Genomic DNA, 22,771 nt, shown 5'->3' with positions numbered 1-22,771 from the left:
TCCACTAGGGGGAGCTGTGGCAGGATCTCTGCAGACCCTCATTTTACAATATTTTCAACATACAATGGTCCTTACATGGTAACGTATAAGCTCAGAAAAGCGCTTTCTCCAAGTACAATTAAAGTGGTAACCCTCTTGCCCATTGTACCCGCCCTGGGCAGTTACCATGCAAAAGTTATGAGCAATGCATCTTTCCTATGTCTTCCCTGCCATCTTTTACATAACAGAAAGATGGACAAACCAAGTAGTGCGCTATGTGCACTGCTGCAAATTTTGACCATAATCTGGCCAAGCCTCAAGCCTCACCCATTTACAATTTGTTCCTTCCCCGGCAGGAGGAAATGTCAGAGGGGGGGGGCAGCATTGAGGGATATTCAGCAGAAGCCCGAGACTGCAGGATGTAGACCCAAATCCGGGACTGTCCGCAGTATCCTAGGACAGTTGGGACTATGATGAACGGATCGATTTACGGGACTCTGGTCCAGCATCCACGTCAGCAGTACTTGGTGGCTGGATGGGAAGCCCGTGAAACCCTTACCCCGACACAGCTTTTGATTAGCCATGTCTGCCTCAATGTCATCTTTGATGATAGGTTCCCTGAAATTTTGTCAGAATTGTTTGCCATCTTCACTGGTGGTGGCAGTGTCTGAGAACATGGTATTCCTATTTAGGTTTATGTAGTGTTAAATGTGTTCTACACCCAGAAGGATGTGAAAACATGGGTGCAAATGCTGAGAGTTTTACATGGTGTGAATTAATATTTGTCCCTAGAGGTACAGAATGACAATATGGTGGAGATGAAAACAATCGACATTAGCCAACAAAAAAATCACTGTCACAAAATCAAGCTTGGTCTAATTTAGATAGGGAACGGGTGATAAATGGTGATGGATTTATGAAGAATTGGTTGTCTAAGTGAAGTAGTGTCTTCTTTCCAGGTCACTTTATAAACAGTTGGTAATTTAAAAGTCTAGTCCAGGACTGAACTATTGATGATCCATCTGCATCATCAATATGGGATCAGCGGGGGTCCAACACCTGGAACTCCCATAGATGAGCTGAAAACTGCTCTGGCAGTGATAAATAACTATGCAATATACAGGGCAGAAAATAGCTGTCTCATACAGTGCTTAAAGGGGTTGTTAACTACTGGGAGAACCCCTTCTCATACCCCATGCTTGGACCAGATAAAATTAAAACACTTATACTGACCTCCCATGCTGGCGCCATTCCAGCAGTGTCGGCACTCACAGTCCTGGGGCTCTCATGTGGTTGTTATGACACTTGAGTCCGGCGCCCAATAATCGCCGGCGTCATGGTCTCTGCCTTCTTATGAATTGAACATGAAGATGAAGTCAGAGCTGCAGCTGATCTCTGACTTCCTCTTCATGTTCAATTCATACGAAGGTGGGGCCAGTCACGCCAGCGCTGATTGGGTGTCGGGCTCACATGTCATATGAACCACACAAGGGCCCCGGGAACACGAGTGCCGACACCGCTGGAATGGCGCTGGCAAGGGACGTGAACTGTACTAAATAGCTCGATTCAAAGTGTTTATGTCTGGCTGCCAGAGCATACTTCCAGCTGATTGGTGAGGGTGCCATATGTCAGACCCCCACTGGCCTGCTATTGATGACCTTGGTCATTAAATACTTATGCCTGGACAAACCCTTTAATTATAGTGTCATACAAAATGTATGATGAAAGAAAAATTGGCAATGGATGATGTATAAGAACTAAAAATATCCCAGAGCTAAGAATGTGGGAGCCACTAGCAGCAGAAGCACCGTTACCACTGACACAAGTCATTCAGGCAGTAGTATTGCCAAACGCATGTCACAACTGGCCTTGTTTACCTCAAGCAAGCATATTAGTGGGGAGAAAGCAAAGAACATTGTGGACTATAGGGCACATCTTTCATCTTATTTACAGCAGGATGTGACCTCTGACAGTGACACAGTCAGTTTTAATCAGTGTTTTGAGTAGAACGGTCTATCTGATCACAAAAAAAAACTAAGAGGTATAATTTTTGGATCATTTTTTAATTTTAAAAACATGAAAAGTCTGTCATTTCACTTTGTTATTTAATGGACTGTTGGTTACTACCAGGTTATCATCTATTTCCGTGGTAAGGTCACTTTCACATTGCAAAGGCTTGGTGTTAAAGAGATTGAAAGGGGCTGTATACAATCCTAGTAGACCTCAAAAATACAAACTCAGACTACACATGTCTTTCAAGGCAATTGGAGAATCAAATTTATTCACCGCAAATTGAATTTTTGAGAAATATTTGCTGATCTTGGCGAATTTGAATTTCAAAAGATTCGATCATCTCTAGTGTTTGGGGCACAATCAAGGATGGTTTAGAACCATGGGCAAAAAATATTGAGTTCCCTTGTCAGTAGTAGTGTCCAGGGGCATAACAATAGCGGTCTCAGAAGTTGCGACCATGACTGGGTCCCAGCGAGATGGGTGCCTGCTGATGCTAGTACTATTTCAGCTGGATATGCATCCGAGGACACAAATTCAGCTGAAATGTATTATGGCGCAGAGTCCTGCCAGCTCCCTGTACTGAAATACTCGCCGCCGGCCAATTAGAAGCCGGCAGCTGACAAAAACGTGCTAGTCATGGGTAGGACTTTGCAGTAATGTCATGCGCTGAGCCAGACAAGTGGAAGTCAGTTGCTGGCATCTGTTTGGCTTCAGTATAAGATGACGCAGAATGTCGTGAGAGTGGAGAAAGGTAATAAGAAACGTTAATTTTTTTTTTAAATGTGTAGGTATGGGAAGGACCCAGCGAATGACGAGGGGAAAAGGGGGGAAGCCCGGCAACTTGGGAAAGGAAGGATGGAGACCCCTAGGTAGGTCTAACAACACCCTGACTCCCCTCTATCGTCCCTAGATAGGTTCCTTAGCTATTGCCGAGCAGGATACCTAAGCCCTGGCTGTCCCTAGAACTGTGCCCTAGGTAGGGAAAGGGGTGAGCACTAGTCAGCCCCACTGCAACTAAAGACAAACAAGGGAAACAGACAAGGGGAAACATTTAGCTTTGAGAAGACCCCAGAGAGATCACGACTACAATCCTCAAAGGAACTCCAAGATGAATCTAGCTGACTGCTAGCACACCAGACCTGAACAGAGGAATTAACTCTATCATTGGCGACTCTCTGGAGACACTGAGGGCATTTAAAGATCAAGCAAGGGTGTGTCAATTAGCAGCAGAAGATGGAGATCACTGCTGGGTTCTAACGAGAAAAGAATACCACTACACTACAGAGATGAAAGTGTAACACGGGTACTTTAGATGCAGCGACACAAAAACACAGAGCAGCCAACACAGCGTTAATAAACAGGGGAAGTTTATAATAATAGGGTCAATCTCCATGCAGGGAGTAACAGGGGAAAATATGGGGGAAAACAAGGAAAGTAGCAGGTAAAAGTCTTTAACTGACAGTTCACAGTTTAACTAGATATAGCAGAGTCGAACCGGTTGTAAACGACAGTTTTTACACTTAGCTAACTCTTTTCCTCCACAAGCCAGTTGCCAGCTGAGGCCGGTGTTGATTTCTTCAGGCTTCCCCGCCCAAACAATGCTCTGTCTTCTGGCGGCAGCGGGCGGTCTCCAATTTTACCCGCTGAGCCCGTAGTCCATAACACGGCACCTCACGTGCTCGGTTCCACAGACCCTGCGTCTCTTCTCTAGTCGGCTTGACTCCTCTGGTCCACTGCACTTGGCTTTTGCTCCCAGTACTGGAGCCAGGAGCCTGGACCCTCTCACACTGCTCTGCTGAGCAGGACCCAGCTCCGCTTTCCCACGCAAATGTCCTCGTCTCTTCCTCTCTCTAGCCACGCCACCAGTTTCCCGGTCACCTGACCTCCCAGCTCTCACTCCGGATACACCCCCAGCTTCCCAGTCACCTGACTCCTGTGCTCGCAGTCTGTCTTCCCCCTGCAACCAGAGACATGGCCCCGGCAGTTCCGGATCCCTTGCTCTGAAAGTACTTACACCCCGGTCTTCCCCTTTACACTCCCGCTCTCCTTTAACTCACCATTCCATGGTCGAGAGTTCCTTCATCATACATTCACATTCTTGGACTTCCTGGACGATATGGTACCATATGAATTGATCTTGATCGTTACGGTGAAGAGGCACTCCTGCTGTTGTCCGTTCAGACCGGCATAACTCAGTTTGACCGATGGGAGGCGCAGGGTCACTCGGATTTCCAATCTCCACCTGCCCGGTGGCTTCAACCGATGTTGTTCCCTCGCCTCCTGCACTGGGGACTGCAGGTAATCGAGTGCTGGGGCTCGGAGGTAGTATCAACAACTCTTCTTTGTCCACATCGTGGCTTGGGGCAACTGTGACAGGACCCTCTCTAGAAGCAGGTGATTCTTCTCCATCCTCGTCATCTTTAGACAGACAGGGTCGCAGCATACTACGATGAACCCCTCGGGTTGAACTTCATACACAGGTCCTTCAGCGCCAATCCTGCGCTTCACTCCATGCGGGGTCCGTTCCCACAGCCTACTCAATTTGCCCCGGGGCCGCCTGTCCGGAACCAACACCTGCTCCCCAGGCCTCAGAGCTGTCCCTCGAAGAGGCAATGTCTCATGATGTTTGAGCTCCTGAAACTTTTGTTGTACCAACCGTCGGAGGGTCTGCAGTCGATGCCGATGTTCCTGGACCCAGGAAGACACCCCCGTCCGTGGGTAGTCCTCCTCGGGGTCCAGCTCTAACTCGGTAATCTCTCGCCCCTTTCGCCCGAACAGCAAGGTATAAGGAGTGAACCCCGTCGTACTATTCACTCGGTTGTTGTAGACCCACACCAGCTCGGCCACAAACTCAGGCCATCATACCTTCCGATCTTCCTCTAACGTGCGGAGCATTTGGATCAGTGTCCGATTAAAGCGTTCACAGGCCCCATTTCCTTGAGGGTGGTAAGGAGTAGTCCGTGATTTTTCAATCTTGTACAACCGGTGCAGCTCTTCCATCACCCGGCCTTGGAAGCAGGTGCCTTTATCAGAATGAATCCTCTTTGGGCAGCCGTACACCCGAAAGAAGTCTCGGCAGATGGCCTGCGCAGCTGACTCGGCGGTCTGGTTTCTGGTCGGGGTCACTACCGCAAACTTTGTGAAGTGGTCTGTCATTACAAGGCAATGTTCATACCCGAGATGCGCCGGTCCAACAGTCAAATAGTCGATCATCAGCACCTCCAAGGGGGCAGAAGTTACAACAGTTTGTATGGGGACCCGCTGCTCCGGGGGCTTAACCAGCTCACAGCTCCGACATCTTCAACAAATGTCCTCTATTGTTGCTCACAGTCGGGGGTGATACACCAGCCTCTGCAACCACTGAAACGTCTTCTCTGGTCCAAAGTAAGCCCCTCGTTCATGAGCCTCCTTAGCCACTACTCCGACCAACTTCTCTGGGATCACCACTTGCCAGGTGGTCCCGAACTCTCGCAGTAGCTGCACCCGTCGGTACAGCAGCCCATTTCGCAAACAGTCTCTCCCATTGTCCCAGCATCTTCAGTGCTCCCGGGGTCAGGGTACTCCTCTCTTCTCGACTGGGGACTTGCCGCAAAGACACCCAGCAACTTCTCTGTCAGTCTGTTGAAGTCAGATCCAGTCATCTCTTGGCCGCCCTAACACTTGTTCTTCCGACGTCTCTCCGATCTGTCCTTGCGCCCGCGGTCCCACGAAACTTCGGAAGCTAGGGGTCTCATCCGCCTCCAAATCTTCATCGCGGTCATGATCAGCCGTTCATATGTCACTCTGGAGAGGGCGTCGGCGTGAGTTTTCTCTGCCTTAGGCCGGCAGGCGATCTTATACCGGTACCTGGCCATGCGGGCCACCCACCGCTGCTCCAGGGCCCCCAATTTCGCATTCTCCAGGTGGGACAGCGGGTTGTTATCTGTTCTCACCAGTACTTCAGACCCGGACAAATACTCTGCAAACTTCTCGGTCATTGCCCAAACCAGAGCCAGCAACTCTAATTTGAAAGAGCTATAATTATCCGGGTTCCTCTCGGAGTCGTCAAGGGAGTGGCTGGCGTACGCAATCATGCGCTCTTTCCCCTCCTGCACTTGGGATAACACGGCTCCCAGACCATGTAGGCTCCCATCAATGTGGAGTATGAAGGGTTGGGAGAAATCCACATAGGCAAGTACTGGGGCCTCGGTCAGGGCCATTTTTAGGGCACAGAAGGCCTCTTCCTGGCTGCTTCCCCACCGAATCGCCTGATTCTTGGAGCCCGCCGGCACTCCCTTAAGTAGCTCCAGCAATGGGTTGGCAATGCGGGTGAAGTTCTTCATGAATCTTCGGTCGTACCCGGCAAGTCCCAGGAAGGCCCGAACGTCCTTCACTGTCTTCGGGGTAGGCCACTCCTGAACGGTGGCCCACTTTTCCTGGGTGGGCCTGACTCCTTCACCGGACACTGTATGACCGAGATATTCGATCTGTTTGCGGAACAGGTGGCACTTCTGGGGCTTCACCTTTAGGCCATGACTCTGTAGGCGACTCAGTACTTGCTCCAGTCACTGGAGGTGCTCCTCGAAGGTGGCGGCATAGACAATTATGTCGTCAAGGTAAATCGGTGTCGCCTCGAAGTTTAAATCAGCCAGGCACCTCTCCATCAGACGCTGGAACGTCCCGGGAGCGTTAGTCAGGCCGAAGGCCATACGATTGAACTCGAACAGTCCCATGGGTAATATGAACGCCGTCTTCGCACGGTCATGTTCGGCCATGGGCACCTGCCAGTATCCACTGGCCAGATCCAAGGAGGAGAAGTATCTTGCCTTCCCTAAGGCCGACTGGGACTCTTCGATTCGGGGTAGTGGGTAAGAGTCCCGTACTGTACAGGCATTCAGTCGTCTATAGTCCACACAGAACCGCAGGGTCCCTTCTTTCTTCCAGACCAGGACAATCGGGGCTGCCCATGGACTCTGACTCTCCCGTATCACACCATTCTGTAACATGTGGGCTAGCATCTCCTTAACCTCTTTATACATCTGGGGAGGTATCTTCCGGTATCTCTCCTGCACTGGGGCAGCGCTCCCCATGGGAATCTCGTGGGTAATGGCTTCGGTGCAACCAAAATCATCCTCATGGCGAGCAAAGACTTCCTGGTACCGCTCCAGCACCTCCTCAACCTGCTGCACCTGTCGAGGTGTAAGTCCCGTCAATTCAGCCCGCATTCATTCTAGGATTCTTCGTCCCCCCTTCGCACTAGCCCGGGGGGATTCCGGCGGCACGTTGACCGCCAGAGTCCAGGGGTCTCCTCGTACATCGGACAGCTGTACCACATCAGGTCGCACCAACTTCTCTGGCATTCCCAGAATCTGGGCTATTTCCGCCCTGGGAGGGAGTGTGAGATCATGTTCGCCCAGATTAACACACCGCACTATAACTTTGCCACCCTGGACGGTGGCCAGTGTCCGAGCCACCAAAAGTCCAGGGGGTACTTTGTCCATCGATGTTGGTTCTATCTGAACTTTGACCGCCTCAAGAGGTGTGCAGGCCTGTGCGGATAACGTGAGTACAGTTTGTCCGGGTGGTACGGTGAGCGCCGTAGCTGCTGGCACTATTATTTTCCCCAGGATCTTCCCTTCACTCGACATCTCCTGAGCCTGGGCAGCTCGGATTAGTTGTTGAAAGACCCTCCTTTGGGGGGCTTGCGGGTCCCACTGGTCTAGAGGAATCTGCTTCGGCTCACTAATCAGGATTTGCCTGATCTCTTTCAGCACATTCATTCGGAGGGTCACCGGGGGTCCACTTCCGGTTCCCCATGCGACCAGGACGACTCCTTTTTTACCCACATCTTTTCCACACACTCGGATCTTCATCTACACCACCACTGTGACCAGGATGGGTAATTGATTAGCTGCTGTGAGTCTAATTACTGGTCCCCATTTAGGCCGCGCTATCTCTGGAAATCGCTGTTGGAAGTAGGCTTCTGTCATCGTAGTCACCTGGGATCCCGTGTCAATCAGGCAGTGAACAGCCCGACCGCTTATTTCGGCCCAGACAGTCGGACTGGTGGCAACCAGGTCCTTGGGACTTCCTCTTTTTCTTTACCCTTCCTCAGGCTCTGGGCTGTGTCCCCCAAACACGGAGCCCGCTAGTTTAATGGCTACCACGACAGGGGCAGCCCTGGGCTAGCACAGCCCCTGGCGTATTGTCCTGCACCTCCACACTTCCAGCAGGTCATGTCTCTGTCTGTGTAGGGCTGCCTCACTCCCCTATGGAACTCTCCTGCAGGGGGGGTCCTGAATTCAATTCTTTCGATAACTGGAGCAATCGATCTGGGTATCTCTGGTGTCGGGGCAGGGGTCTTCTTGAGACTGGACCATTCATCCCGCATCTCCTGTATCTCCTTTTGCATCTCTTGAGCCCATTCTGGTTCAGATGCAGGTGGGGTGGGTACCTCGTTACTCCGGACCATCCCTGCCAGGGCCGCCACCCCCATCTCCTGCTCTCTCACACGTGCCTCTGCCCCCACTTCTAGAAAAGTCATACGTGGGTTGGCACGCAGGCGCTCCCGCAAGGCCTGCTTCTGCTGCACATCCCTGAGGCCTGCCACAAACTGGTCCCTTAAGATCACATCAGGGGGGCCCATTCCCAAATTCCCCATGTCGTCTTTTCTAGTGATATAGGCATGCACCCTCTGTAAGGCATTAACATACTGCGTCACAGTCTACCCCTCCAGCTGCACTTGGTGAAACAGCCGTATCCTCAGCTCTCCTACATTGGTGGGATCCCCATGCATCTCCTCCATTATCCGCACCACTTTTTCTACAGTATCCCGGTCATGGGGAGGGTGGTACATCACGGACTGTCGGGCCTCGCCGTCCAGGGCCAGTAAGGCTATTTCGACTTGCATAGCTGGGGTCATCGGATGCATACGTAACATACTCCTAACGCTCTCAATCCAGTCCCACAGCATCATATTGTCCCCAGTGAACTTTGGGAGATTGCTGAGCATGGCCCCCAGCGGCAAGCTAGATTTAGGGGCTCCCAGGATGGACTGCTCTGCAGTGTCTGTGTCTAATGACTGCATCCTGCCGACTACGCCAAATGTAACACGGGTACTTTAGATGCAGCGACACAGAAACACAGAGCAGCCAATACAGGGTTAATAAACAGGGGAAGTTTATAATAACAGGGTCAATCTCCACGCAGGGAGTAACAGGGGAAATATGGGGGAAAACAAGGAAAGTAGCAGGTAAAAGTCTTTAACTGAGAGTTCACAGTTTAACTAGATATAGCAGAGTCGAACCGGTTGTAAACGACAGTTTTTACACTTAGCTGACTTTTTTCCTCCACAAGGCAGTTGCCAGCTGAGGCCGGTGTTGATTTCTTCAGGCCTCCCCGCCCAAACAATGCTCCGTCTTCTGGCGGCAGCGGGCGGTCTCCGGTTTTACCCGCTGAGCCCCTAGTCCATAACACGGCACCTCACGTGCTCGGCTCCACAGACCCTGTGTCTCTTCTCTAGTCGGCTTGACTCCTCCGGTCCTCTGCACTCGTCTCTTGCTCCCAGTACTGGAGCCAGGAGCCTGGACCCTCTTACACTGCTCTGCTGACCCTCTTACATTGCTCCGCTTTCCCGCGCAAACATCCTCGTCTCTTCCTCTCTCTAGCCACGCCACCAGTTTCCCGTTCACCTGACCTCCCAGCTCTCACTCCGTACATGCCCACAGCTTCCCAGTCACCTGACTCCTGTGCTCGCAGTCTGTCTTCCCCCTGCAACCAGAGGCACGACCCCGGCAGTTCCGGATCCCTTGCTCTGAAAGTACTTACACCCCGGTCTTCCCCCTTACAAAAGTATCAAGAAGGTGTCTGCAAGGCAAAGCGCAGTGACCGTCTACAGCTGGATCCAGAATGACCTGATACACACGTGACAAAATGTGTTGGAGAAGAACATTATTACTGGAAAGGGCTAAAGATGAGGGACAAGTTTGGGGAGATTATTACAAAAAAGAGCCAGGGCAGGGGGGCATTATTTTGTGGGGGGCGAAAACGCATGTCTTTATAGCATCTAGAATGCTACAAGGGCCCATACATCTGACCACCATGCAGGTGGGGGCCAAGGTCCAAATTTTGCATCGGAGCCCATTGGACTCTAGTTATGATTTCTGTAGACCTAAAAGGGCAGAAGATCTTTAATCAAGACACCACTCCTGTACTCTCTGTCATAACTGGTTTGTCCTGAGCGATATCATATAGTGGCAGCACGAAGAAGTATTAATACCAATTGAATAGTTTAATTCTTACATTACTTGTTTACTTATTTCAACATACCTGTTACTGACATAACAAGACACTTGTCCACGGGTAGATGAATATATAGTGGTGTATGTGTAAGATGATAATATGTGGACGAGCTGTCAAGGTAACAAATGAGAGTCTATCGCTTACTAGTTTATCTTGTGACTCCGGGGCATTGCACTCGAAGTTAGCCCTCGTACAATGTCATTTCTGCTAGAATTACCCCTATTGGTTTACCTTCATGCCATCTCTTTGTAAGGTGCGCTGAGGGACATCCTTCATCATAAGTTTCAATCTTCCCTATTAGGATCGGCATCGATCCTTTCAGGTTTATTATGCCTTTGAAATGCAATGCAAAATGCAATTGATGTCACCATCCTGCAACTGTTTCCATCTTCTGCTCGGAATGCCAATCACCCCGCTGTTCCCATAATGATCAGATTGCGAGTGTGTTTTGATTCATCGCTATTTGTAGCGTATGTTGTTGCCATAGCAATCTGGGTCAACGCAACTTGACAGCTGGTACCTGCGTCTGTGTGATGAGATTATGATTGAAACATTTCCAATTAGATTTGTTTATTCGAAGCGTTACTAGATGGCAGAAGCGCCTTTACTGCGCTGAACAAATTAGCCATCAGATTCCACCAAGGATCTTAGCACAGAACTTATCCTGCTCGGCTTTAGTTACCAAAGTTACTGGAAGCAATTGAGTTGTGAAGACGTCAGTTATGGTGACTCATGGCGGTCCCCAGATGGAGGTGTCACATGCATATATCAGTATTTCCCTTGATGATGCTGCAGACATAGAAACAATCTAAATACATTACTGTGTTGAATCGCAGTGCATCTATATCAAAAGACTCTAGTTTGAAAGAAGCCAAATACACAAGATATGAGAGGAATGAGCTTGTTCCATTACCCATCTGTCAGACTGTGGCATCATCATATCATATTATAGACCTACTATATATAGCCTCATTTCTAATAAAATAGTCACCACTGGATAGGTCATTAAAGGAATCCTGTCAGCCCCAGAAATGCTATTTACCTGCAGATAGAGTGGTAATCTGGAGGAAAATAGCATTAAAATCATGTCTGGCAGGCTTACACGAATGGCGGCTGCAGGTAGAAAACAATGTTATATTCTCTTTGAAGCTGGTCCCTTCCAGTGATCGGGATGGTGCAAGGAGCAGTACATTGACCTTCACACAGGGAGTGCAGCGATAATCATTCCCCGACACAGTGACAGCCCGCTCTGCAGCATGTGTATGCAGCTTATGGGTACAGAGCGGGCTGTCAATCAATGTGCGGGGGAGTGGTTACTGAGCATTCATTGGGTAGTAAGTGGTGACTGTAACCGCTTCCTTCACAACCCTGATGATTGGAAGCAAGCAGCCTCATGGAGGATAAAAAGTTTATTTTCTTCCTGTAATTGCAATTCCAATAAACTAGCCTAGCATGATTTAAACACTATTTAACTGAAGATAATCACTATACCTGCAAGTAAATAGCATTTTTTAAATTGACAGGTTCCCTTTAAAGTGAATCTGTCAGTACGATTAACCCTCCTAAGCTGTCTATATGGGCATAAATTGTTATTGACATATTAAGAAAAGGATGGATTTTACAGGAATAAGACATCGTATCGCAGATATCATTTTACACAACTTTCTACTACCTTCATGCCCATATAAACAACTTAGGAGGGTTGATCCTACTGACAGACTCCCTTTAAAAAGCCTACCTCTTGTTTCAGGTCATGATTCAACGTAAGCTGTCATGTGTATGTACATTATAAATAGCACTATTTCTGGCCATTATATGTATCCCGATTTATTCACATGTGTTCCCCTCTGCATATTTTAGTTATTAGTTGTCTCTGAGATGCTACGATGTTTCTCATGCACAACACACAGGGACATGAGGGATTCCTGTTTGACTGTCTCTATGTAGCACATGTTTAGAAGCAGAAGCATGAAGAATATTTTACAGCAGCACTGAGCAGTGTAGTTGTGAATCCAGCTCTGGAGAAAGGTAAACATCTGATAGACTGAAAGATGAGAAGAAGATTCAGCTTCATTAACCACCTGTCAATATATTATTTCATTATATCATATTAATGCAGCATTACAAGTAATCCTATTTTGAATAAAATAATCATTAATGTAATTGTACCACCATCTCAAAATGTGACTCCGTGAGCAGACTTGGTGTAGAATCTAAGGATCCCCTTGATACTCCCGCTTTGACCCCTACACAGGTATCTTGCTTTTGCTTCAGGGGGTTCCCATGTTGCATTTGAAGTGAGCTGAATACAGTAACCAAACGTGAGAGAATTACAGAATAACTAGTCAGAGTCCAAGAGCAAAGATGGGCCAGGAAAGTCAAGCAGAACAATAAAGCAAACTAAATGTCATTAAATATGAGGTCAAAACCAGCGGGTTAATCCAGAAGAGTAGTCAAATAACAGTTGGGTCAGAATACAAATTTAATTTATTAAACAGCATGGAATCCCCAGACGAGGAATTGATATAATTTTTTTATTTTTAGATAATGCAGCTCCTTTTTCGGCATCCGAAATACAACAGTGGGTTGTGGATTTTCCTTTACTTCTATAGTACTATACAGACATTGTTATTATTCACATTGGTCCCTGTCCTCAAAACCTAATTTGCTTTTGTCAGAAACACGGGGTGGTCCAGTACCTAAATGTCCTTTCTAAATATCAATCCTTACAGTATAACCACTTTCGTAAATAGCTGTATTATACAACACCCTACACTTTTCCCTATCCTGGTAACCTCTAAATTTGTTCTTTTTAGTTTACTTCACTTCCTGAGAGGTTTTGTTTGAAAGGAGTTTCACACCTGACATAACAGGAAGCTGGGGCTGCACTCATTTCTCTGCAGCGTCTATCTCTCCTCCTGGAAAAGAATGTCACAGGAGGCAATGCTGTGGTTACTTATCACAGGATCTTGCATCACACCCCCTCTTATGATGTCCCGGATCCATGGTCATGATGATAGACACTGCGGGAGAGGTGCCCACACACTGCTTTTATACTTGCCACTGGGGGTGGTAATAGAATCATTGAGTGACACCAGCGCCGCCCAATGATGAATCATTTGAGGGCAGTGCTAGATGCTGTGGGGTGGAGCTGGTGTCACCCACTGCTTCTACCTCCACCCCCTGATGATGTTTGATTCACAGTTAGAATCTGCAGCGATGAAGATGGAAGCAGAGTGCAGGCGCTGCACTCACTTCTCCTCCAGTGTCTATCACCATGACCATGGATCCAGGACATCTTCAGAGCGCGTCAATGCAAGAAACTGTAGTAAGTAACTGCAGCGCTGACCCCAATGATGTCCTGTTCCAGGAGCTGTGATAAACGCTGCGAGGAAGTGAGTGCAGTCCCAGCCTGCTGTGATGTCCTATTTGAAACTCCTCTTAAACGAAATGTATGAAGAAGTGCAGTAAAAAAACAACACATTTAGAGATTAGCATGTTAGGCAGAAACGTAGGACATTTTATAATAAAGTTATTTATAAAAGTGGTTAGGGTGTAAAGATAGAAATTTAGAAAGATCATTTTAGGTACCGGACCGCCCCTTTAAACCATGCAAGCAGATTAGATTTCAATTTAGGACCCTAGCACAGGAAGATACTAGGGGTAATCACTGAGCCACCACACTGCCATATGCTATCTAGCTGCGATTGCAAAGACAGTACTAAATAAATTATATTTTGGGGGTGGGTTGGGGGTGTTATAGACAAAATTTTATTAGATTGGTCTCACACAGTATATTGGTAAAGATCGATCTTCTATGTGCCGTGTCCGGATATCTACTTTTGTGGTATTGTTTCATCTTTTGACAGCGGGAAGAACATCACTCACCAATTGTCCAATAATTAAATGGTTTGGAAATAAAAGCAAATTACTAATTGCCCGTAATCATATACTTCATGTGCCCCTTGGGCTCAGCGTACATGGCTGTATTCATGGCTCAATGCATGAGCCATATATTAAGAGCCAGTGAGAAGATCAGATGCCATTTTATTAGATCAGATTTATCAGCCTTGTATAAAGCTATAGGGAGAATTCTGCCGTCTTATATCTTATGTATTTTCGCCTTAAATCGCTATTTACTTGGCAGCTATGAATATTGATGAGTGTTATGCTACTGAGAAATATCGCATGACATCATAAAAGTGCTAAAACTAGACAAGCTTTCAACCCTCATCGTCTCTGAATGATCACATGAGATCAGTGTCACAGGATCATGTAAACAGATAGTAATAATACAATGGTCTTCAACCGCTTTTCTGCACACACCAGTCTAATACACAGTATATAGGAACTGCCCTGATTTTCATGCTCTCATGCGTTTAAATGGGCAGTTTCTCTTTATCAGCATTCTGTCTGTACTATAGGAACTGGAACTTCCTTTTTTTCATTTCCCAACATGCATTGCTTCTGTCATTATCCAATGACTTGAGCTATACCTGTACAGAGTTTGACAGACAGGAGAGCAGGAGAGACAGAGATAAAGCCCTACAACCACTTCCAGTAATCCATCTCACAGTCTGCTGCTAAAGATGGATTATACTTGACAACAGGCAGTACAGTTAGACAGGTAGGAGACCCGTAGTATTTTGGAGTGTATTTTCAAGGGTAAGACAACATCATTTTCAGGGCAGGTGCAGAGGAGCCTATTTTCGGTCCGAGTGTGATCCAACAAAACACCAGATCGCACTCCGACCAATGTTATTCTATGGGGCCGTGCACATGTCTGATTTTTACCTTGGACAGAGAGTATTTGAGTAAAAAATTGCTGCATGCCCAAGTTTGATCAGATATTCATGTTGTACCCTAGAGTTGGCGATTACCATACTGCTTTATTATGTTACTTATAATACTGATTTTTGCACTGTTTCCTGCAAGGATTACCATAGTGTGACTGTGTGAGTCACTATGATTCAGCATTTTACACATTACAGGGCCCCAGCAGCTAGGGATTAGCTTTGGGGTGGAGTATTGGGGTAGAAAACCACTACAACTAGGGAGTTCCTGCAGAGTCCAGTCAGAGAGCAGCACAGCAACATGTAGAAGATTTACTCTCCCCGGTCCAGCAGGCCGTATGGAGCAGACTAGTCGGAGGAAAATGAGGGAAGCATTTAAGACTTCTACTACTGTAGGTGGAGGAATATCTTGATCCCCAAGAGTATGTCCGGTGGACATAGGAGGACTACTCAGCCAGAAGTTAGTCACCCATAGTACAGATGGAAATGCCAGCTGACCACACGTAAGGAAGACTAGTGGGACTGCTACATGGAGGACTGCTAGGGGTCACGGCCCTAGAGGGGTGGAAGAACATTCCATAGTGTCAGCACTGGACACCAGCCTTAGACACTGGAGGGACTTGCTGCAATGCACTCCTCTTATGCACTTGGTCTCAATATCTGCTACCATTGATTGTCTGTGTTTTGGAACCTGTCATCACAGAGTATGTACCACTGTCTACTGCTGCTGATAGCTTGTATCATGGAAACTGTCTTTAAGAAGATGTACGATCACTTGCTGTTACCATCTGCTGCCATATAGTAAAGTTTACATCTGTGTTACTGCAAAGCCACCACACCAACACCACGGGAAACACCACCAAATACCAAAGAGATGGGGACAGTACTACCCACAGCAGCGTGCGTATTTCTGCACTGGAGCACCAGGCATGGCCACCACCCTCCATGTGACAACAAGAAGGATCTGACCCATAACCGGTGTACTGGGTTCACTGCACTCTGTGTGTCACATTCAGATCGCACCCGGCAATGCAACTCAATGAGTGCGTTGAAAACATTGGACTGCACTCGGATGACATCTGAGTGCAGTCCGGTTTCCGCTAACTGACAGAATGGATAAGATGAAGACATTTTTTTCCCCATCTTCTCTGCATCTGAGAGAATGAAGCACAGTGAGATCATGTGACTAACCTGGAACAGATATATAAGATTGGTGTCTATATCCTGTGTGACATGCAATGAATAAGAACAGCAGTTTGAAACTCTTCTGCGTTTAATTATATTCTGGGAGAGGTTGGTGACTGTGGTTATGTTATTAATCTTTTAAAAAAAAGTTTTCTAATAAAATTTGGATTTTTTACCTGGAGCTGGAAATCTTCTGATCACACTGAGATCACACTCTGATCAGAATGTAATTTACATAATCGACCCGATTCTCTCGGATGAGAGAATCTATGTCCGTCTGCACCTGACTTTAAATGAAGTGATTTGCAAATTGCCTGTTTAGCTCATTAAATATTAAATGAGATCAAATTGTATGGAAGCGGAGTTCTGTACTTGGCTCTCTCCATCAGTCCCAAAGACTTTGAATGAAGCAGCAGTGTGCATGCTTGATCACCCTCAGTTCAAAGAGAAGACTCACAAATGGTAAGATTTAGGGATGAGCAAATCTCCTTAAATTCAGTCTGAATGGCACAATTCTGTTGTCGGGTATACCGGGACCAGGGCTCCTTCCCAATCCCTAATGCTAGGGGCACCCTAGCTGGCCCTGTTCCCCGGATTACTTCGGAAGGTGAAGATACTGGGGCCACGTACCTTGTCTGAGGTCCTCAATCCGCCCTCAGTCTGCTCCTTCCCCCCACCCATGGAAGAGGGGAGTAGTGGTGTATGGCAGTACACCAACCAGACTAACAAGGTAATACAAACAGAGCTAAAGGAAAATACCAATCACACAAATATATGCACACAAACAACAGAGGTTAATATCGGGAAGTGGAGGATGGGGAACAAAACAAAATAGGAGAAGAATAGGATTAACATACAATCTAAACCACACAACAGTCTAAGCTTAAATCCACCAAATGCCTTCTCAACCAAACAACAACTCTCCACCATACTCCAAGAACCATGCAGCATGAAGGTAGCTCTGGCAATGATAGTCTGCCAAAGCCCAAAATATATAGGAGCAGGGAGTGGCTAATGTGGCGCCCCATGGGCCGGTTGCCACAGTAGTGCTGCCTCCTTCACCAGAGGTGATATTACGCTTGCAAACAGGAGGAGCTCCCCATGTCAGGTAAACCCCACATGCACACACAAGTTCTGATCCCTTACCTGAAGGGGGAGCTCTACACCCTTTTTTGAGGAGCTGCCTTTTCTGGTTGGGGGGAAGAGTTAGTCAGACAGTGTGAGAGGGAAGGGAGAGGGGCAGAAAGCAGGAGAGAGAGAGAGGGAGAAAGTTCTGAGGAGTAGAGCATGTTAAGAGCTCACCCCAGGCAGCGGAGCAGAGGATGCCAGAGTCCTGGGTTGTACAGGGATTGCACGTCCCAGCAACCGAATCTGAGGGACAAGAGACTGCAAGTTTTCTGGCCACAAGCAGAAGCCCGGCAGCACAGCGGCATAACTAGAGCCTGGAGCTGCACCCAAGACGGCAGTACCCATTATAGGTTCGCACCGCCTGCTAGTATGGAGCTTAGAGCAGGAGTGAAAAAGAGGGACCGCAGAGTAGCTCACAGGCAGCGGGGTCTGCAACGGAGAAGCGCAGCAGGCAGGCCTCCAAACCCACCTGACGGGGCGGACTCTGACTGCTTCCAGGCTGACCGGACCCTCCTGGACCTAGTGACCAATGCCCCGGACTCCACAGCTTTCTCTGCAGTAAAGGTAACCAGACTGCATTCCTCGTGTCTGTCTTCTTCTTCTGCACCTCCCCGCAGCTGTGCTACCCCCGTGACTATCATCACTGCTGCCACCCTGCTCTCTGCACCCTGTTTCCCCTGCCGCCATCCTTCATATCAGCTCTCTCAGTCCCTGGGGGCCCTCTTCACCCGTGGGAAGTGTTTCATCTCAGCTGCTATACCATCTATCCCCCAGGGCCCACACAGCAGCGCTGGTCATCCCTGACCAGGCACCACAGGTGGCGTCACATAAAGACTACAAATCACCTGTAAATACTCCCTTCATCTGCTCGTCCAGGGCCACGGAGCTGGGCCACTGCCACCGTGACCTCCCTGGAAGACTGCTAGCCCGGCTACCGAGTACCCTAGGCCCTCACGGCCGCTGCACTAACAGTGGACAGCAGAGAGCGTAAATGAAAGTAAGCTTCAAGGAGCTCACAACTGAGCAGATCAACCCCTGCACTGCTAAAAGAAACCTGCACCATTAACTATGCAGGTGAAAGGTTTCTAATGATTGCAGTAGTGGGAGGAATCAGACCCTGCGGTCTTCTGGCTCATCTCTGTCGCGGTAAACCCATGACACTGAATCAAAAGTGCCCTGAAAAGACATTTATTGTTTTCTGAGGTCGCTCCACACCCCAAAGCAAAATAAATGGAAAGTGTAAGGGACAGGGTTCAAAAATAATAAAAGACTATACTCACTTGTCCTAGGTCCTCCACCTGTCCTACTGTCGCAGCTGTCCACCCAGTCCTGCACTCGCTCCCTCCAGTCAACATCCAAAGATGGAATAGAGCAAGCAGAGGACTGGGTTGAGAGCTGCGGCAGAAGAACAGGTGAGCGGTAGGCCAAGAAGGGGTGAATATAATGCATTATTGTTTTTTAACCCCTTGGCCTTCAGAAGAATCCAAGAAAATGTCGGCCTTAGCTGAAGTTGTGCAATTGGAGTCTCAAAAAATTCGTAATGAATTCAGTTAGTTATGAGTCATTTTTCTCTTTTCTTTTTAGGATCCTAGTAGTGGGAATCCCCCAAAAATTTGTAAATTATGATGTATTCTGGTAGGTGATTGGTAAGGTAAGCTATTACTTATTTTACTATTACAGTAAAAAAAATGTCAGTGTCTTGACGTCCCTTGTATTACCAACTGGAAGACAGGCATGTAACATTTTTGGAAAGAAAGCAGCCATGTTTTTCTCATCCAGGGCGATCTCCTCCATTACGTAAGGCACATGATAAAGGATATTGAGATTGGTATTTGGAGACCGGTCTTACCACTAGTGTTGAGCCACCCCCGTAGTGTTCGAGTTCGGTTCGGTTCGTCGAACACCCGTGTGTTCGCCGAACTGTTCGTCGAACTGTTCATCGAACACCTTCGAACACCGTTAAAACCAATGGCAGGCAAACAAAAACACATAGAAACACATAGAAAACACCTTCAAAGGTGTCCAAAAGCTGACAAACTGCTCAGAAGACACAACTAACACATGGAAAAGTGACAAGTACATATAGTCATGCGAAAAGAAAAGAGGTGGAGGAGTAAAAGGAGGGGGAGACACAGATATAGGCATGTCATGCCCTTCTAAAATCCAAAAAGTGAGAAGCCGACACGTTCAGTCCGCTCCTGCCCGTGCCACCTCCGTGTCGCCGGGTTTGTGCCAGAGCCGCGGTGAACCCTGACGGCCAGCCCCCCTCTCCCAATACTGGTGCCTGTCCGCTGGTGGGTCGAGCGAGCCCCCCTGTGGTGGAGGCAGCTCTAAGCTTTTTAATTTAAATTGTCTCTTTAATTTGAATGAATACACTTTAAATCCATTTACAAGGATCTATTGGAGGGCAAGTCTCATGCCAGCAGCCACGTAATTCCAGCTCCAGTAGCGTCCACTAAAGCTGCTGCAGTTAAAAAGCTTTTATAAGGAATGAGCTCGGCTGTCCACCGCAAGGCATCCTACTGCCAGTCCCAGCCCCTATGCCTTGGGGTGCCTCCTGATGCTCTTCACTGAGTATCCCGTGGTCCCGAAGCATTTCCTTTGAAAAAATTAAGTGTCCAAACTACAGGTGGTGTAGCTTGCTTAACAGCCGGGATAATCCGCTGACTAGCAGACACTGCTACTAGGCACAAAGTATTTCCTGGGCTAGATGCAGTTAAAAATTTGTAATTAGATACTCTCGTTGGATGCTGAGAAAGCATTCCATAGAGTCTCCTGGCACGCCATATATGATTCTGTTAAAAAGCTTGGGGTAGGGGACTAGGGGACCCTTTTATAGCCAAAATCACGGCCCTGTATCACAATACGTCACCTAGGCTGAAGATAAATGGAACTGTAGCACCCTGAGGGCTCGGTTGCTACAGAGGTATTGCACTTCACCCAGAGGTGTGATATCTCACTCTCAGGTAAGGATGGAGTGTGGATCAGGACCCGACACCTGCATGCATTACACCACATTGCCGTGGGGCAGGGCGACCAATATGCCTCTGAGATGGGCACGACAGTCCCTGTCCCTGGCTGGAGTGGGGGGAGGGAACACTGAGGAAGGGGAACCCTGTAGTGCAGGAGCAGGGAGGAAGCAGTTCCTGGATGCATTGAGAAGGGAGTATAAAAGGTGGGCACCATCTTAGTTCAGTGCAGAGAAGTCTGAGCAGAAGTGGCAGGGAGCAGGGGCTCTGCATGAGCTCTGCTCCGGAGACGGGCCTAGTAACAGAGGCCCAGGCCTGGAAGAGGGAGAAGGAAGGAAGAGGAGCGGAGAAGACTCCAGGAACGAGGAATGAAGGGATCCCAGGGGTGCGGACGGGCGAGTCGCCACCGCACGCCCGAATCCACCTGCGTGGAGGGGTCAGGCCAAAGGGGGAGACGGTCCCCGAAACTTGTGGAGGCAGGAAACGACCCTCAGCTAGAAACCGGAGGCTGTGACATTTTATGTGGCGCAGCCCCTCGCTACACCCGCTAGGAAGGCACCACATAGGGTCAGGGAAACTGGCGCCAAGTTTACCAAGAGGAGGCCCGAGGCAGCCGGACAGGGTTGGTAAGAAAGGCCAGACAAAGGACACACAAAGGGGGTCCTGTGAAGCGCTCCAAAGTTATCTGGGAGTTGTCTGAGCCCCTCACCTGGTGAGCACAGTACGACGTGGGCAGCCATTACCTGCAGACGTGGTCTGGATAATAAGAACTGTGAGTAAAGGCCCTGGACTGCATCACTGACTCCGTGTCGTTACTGCTGCTGCCCTGCACCATCACCCCCATCCTCCGCATACACTGCCCTGAGGCTATACTCCTCCCGTGGGGAGTTATGCTACGCTCTGCTGCACCCACAACACCAGCCTCAGCGGTCTGCCCTGCAGCGGCGGTTCACTCTGACCGCAATCCACGGGTGGCGTAGTCGGACATTTAAACATCAAAACCACATAAATAGTTCCGCCACTGGTTTGACCACCCTGAGCCACGGAACCGGGTCGCCGCCACGAAGACTACAACCACCAGCATCCACCAAAAAGGGTTCGGCTCCGGGTGTCCCAAGGCCCAGGGGGTGCATCAGAACATTTTCATCACCTTTCACAATCACCAATGGGACAAGGCAGGGATGTCCTCTGTCCCCTCTCTTATACATCCTAGTGACGGAGCACCTGCTCTCATCAATTCGCCATAACCCCAATATTAGGTGGATTGAGGTGGGAGGCACCGAGTACAAGTGCTCTCTATTTGCTGATGATGTCCTAGTATATATCACTCAATCACATATATCCATCCATGCTGTTATGGCTGAAATAGATCACTTTGTTACATGGTCAAATTTTAAAATCAATGCAGCGAAGTCTGAGGCCCTCGATGTCTCCCTCCCCAAATCCATATAGGATTCCATCCAGTCCAACTTTCCCTTTGCCTGGCCCTCACAGGGTATCAAATACTTAGGAATTCCTATTCATAGAGACCGCTCCCATCTATGTTATCTTAATTTTGGGCCCTTTATTGAACAACTCCATACAGACCACGGTTGGCAAGTTAGAACTGTAAGATTCACTACGTGAACCACTGGTGTTTTGTGGAAAAGCACATGTACACTGTGTTCCAAATTATTATGCAAAAAGTGTTAAGGAGTGATAAGGGAAGAATTTGTTTGTTTGTCAGTTAAACTCATTGATGGTGATGTGTGTCAGGGCTCTTTATATCACTGTAAGCAATTGCAGACACCTGTGCTAATTAGTTTGGCATGTGTGTCCAATGAAAGGCAAGACTACTTAAGAAGGCTGTCTCACATTATTAAGCAGCCTACATTTTCTGCCAAAATGGGAAAGAAAAAGGATGTGTCGGCTGCTGAGAAGCAACAAATTGTGGAGTGTTTAGGTCAAGGCATGACTACAATCAACATTGTGCAATGATCAGGATGAAGTGTCTTGGCAATCAAGAAGTATGTAGCTGATTCACAGTACACACGTGTGCGTGCTGATAAGGGCAAATTGAGGACTCTTTCCTACAGGCAATTACGTCAGGTTAAAAGAGCAGCAGCAAAAAAGCCTTGTCATAGCAGCAGACAAGTTTTTGAAGCTGCTGGTGCCTCCAACGTCCCCCGAACAACAAGATGCAGGGTCCTTCAGAGGTTTGCAGCTGTGCATACGCCATCCTGTCGACCTCCTCTATCCACTTCACACAAGCAGAAACGGCTCCAGTGGGCCAAATATTACATGAAGACTGATTTCAAAACTGTTTTGTTCACGGATGAGTGCCGTGCAGCGCTCGATGGTCCAGATGGATGGAGTGGAGGATGGCTGGTTGATGGACACCCCACGCAAACACGGCTACAGCGCCAACAAGGAGGAGGTGGAGTA

The sequence above is a fragment of the Phyllobates terribilis genome, unplaced genomic scaffold (assembly GCF_046119375.1).
Source record: "Phyllobates terribilis strain yellow unplaced genomic scaffold, ASM4611937v1 Scaffold_5__5_contigs__length_657084704, whole genome shotgun sequence".
NCBI lineage: Eukaryota > Metazoa > Chordata > Amphibia > Anura > Dendrobatidae > Phyllobates > Phyllobates terribilis.
This window is presented reverse-complemented; position numbering follows the sequence as displayed.